The 2,177-nt window shown below is 43.5% G+C and overlaps 1 pseudogene; it reads right to left on the minus strand.

Annotated features, from left to right (window-relative positions):
• Nucleotides 1-1,142: 1,142 nt before the first annotated feature.
• LOC120942253 lies at nucleotides 1,143-1,290 on the minus strand (annotated as a pseudogene).
• Nucleotides 1,291-2,177: the final 887 nt, after the last annotated feature.

Below are 2,177 nucleotides of genomic sequence, written 5' to 3' on the forward strand. Positions count from 1 at the left end.
CAGAGGCAGGCTGGGCATTGAGCACTGGGCCATCAGAAGCAGACTGGGCAATGGGCACTAGACCATCAAAAGCAGGCTGGGCATCAGGCAGACTGGACCAGTTTAGGTAGCGTGGAGGCAGACTGGACCTGATCAGCAAGCATGGAGACAGGAACTAGCACAGTATCTGACTGAAACAGGAGTGGATAGTGGCAGAATTGTATGGGTTGGGAAAAACTTTTTTTGTCTTAATGTTTGGTCACTGGAGTCCTGTGAGTAATTGCAGGGCTATGAACAGATTGTGCAGCTGATGCAGGAGTAGTAACAGTACTGAGAGATGGTGAAAAAGGGGTAGCAGTTGAAAATAAGGGTTTCTGAGGGGTTGCCACGGGCAATTAAGCAATAGATGGAGTCTTCAATAGATTAGGGAAAATGCAGCTAGTGGAGACAGTGTAAAGATGTACAGTTGGAAGCAAGATATATTGAACTGCAGCTGTGGTTGCTATGGGAAAGGGAGAGGGGGGATCTTGGAGAAAACTGGTGTCTAGTGGCAGGAGTAGATTGGTGCACATTAGCTGAGGATGAGTAGGATTTATCTCACCAGGCCTGGAGTAGGGGTTGCACAAAACTTTACAATTCCCTTGTCTGACTAAAAGATGTACTGCAATCCAGCAGAGCCTCTCTTGAATATACTGAATAATGCTTAAAAAGATAGGGCTTACCATCTTCCAGTAGACCCACCAAAGATTCCACCTGAGGCAAGCTAGAAGGAGAAGAAAAATCACCTGTACCATCTGTCACACACAAAAAAACATGCAGTGCAAATGCTTGTGACATAAAAATGTGACAAGAAAGAAAAAGATGCCATGTGCAATGCACAGCATGTCACTCGGCCAGTATAAAAATGTCCCTGGTTAACCAAAAGGCCCACCCAAAGGCATTGTGCAAGAAAAGTATGAGGTGATATGATCGTGTGCCAGTGATACACCAATGGTGTGATGCAGCCCAAAAGTGTTCTCCCAGCACCACCACCTTGCACTTCCCGGCCCCAGGCCAAACAAATGCAGCCCCATTCAATTCAGGAAGGCATTAGAACTTAGGAAGATCCTTTCCATCAACCAGGGACAAGCATTGTAAACCAAGCCAGATTCAACCTTGGAGGGAATGGGTCCCCCCTTCCATTCCCATCTTATTACATCAGGAAAATACTAACCAGCAGCTCCCTGCTTAAAGGATGCCAGCGTTCTTCCTCTCGACAACCGATAAGAACAGATACTACACTTGATCCTGGCCAAAAGGTTAAGAAGAAATTCATACATACACATACTAGGGTCAATTTAGACAGGAGCAAATCAGCATGTCTTTGAAGTATTGGAGGAGATAAGAGTGTCTGGAGGAACTTCACACAGGCAGACTGTGCAAAACTTCATGCAGGTTGTGCTGTGGTTGGGATTCAAACTGACTACTCTAGTATTGTTCGGGTTGTTAATGTCTTATGCCGCAAACACATGGTCGGAATTTCCAACAAGAAAAGTAAGATGTGAGCTTTTTGTCGGAAATTCCGACCGTGCGTAGGCCCCATCTGACTTTTTCTGTCGGAATTTCCGACAGCAAAAATTTGAGAGGTGGTTCTTGTCGGAAATTCCGATCATCTGTATGCAATTCCTATGCGCAAAAAAACATGCATGCTCGGAATCAATTCGACACATGCTTGGAATCATTGAATTACCTTTTTTTCAGCTCGTGTTGTATGTCACCGCGTTCTTGACGGTCGGAATTTGGTGTGACCGTGTGTATGCAACATAAGTTTGAGCCAAAATTCCGTCTGAAAAAAGTCTACGGTTTTCTTGTTGGAATTTCCAATCGTGTGTACGCGGCATAAGACTATAGGACACTATGCTATACTGCTAGTATTTTAGATTAAATGAGATGAGGTCTGCAGTTAATGTTGCAGCAAGACACTGCTTGCATGGATTTTGCATGCCCTTCACATGCTATTTTGAGCTTCTTCAGTTCCAGTTTTGGACAGTTTCCTAGTCCAAAACCATAATGGTAAATTGAATTTAGTCCAGATTGTCCATTGTCTGCATGTATATATATTTATGCAAAGCAAATAAAAAATGTACAAAAATTTACTTGCTTTAAAAAAGACTACATTATTTATTGATCTTGGTTTAGGCGAGCCAAAGCCTTGAAAC

This window comes from Rana temporaria, chromosome 5, assembly GCF_905171775.1.
Source record: "Rana temporaria chromosome 5, aRanTem1.1, whole genome shotgun sequence".
Taxonomy (NCBI): Eukaryota; Metazoa; Chordata; class Amphibia; order Anura; family Ranidae; genus Rana; species Rana temporaria.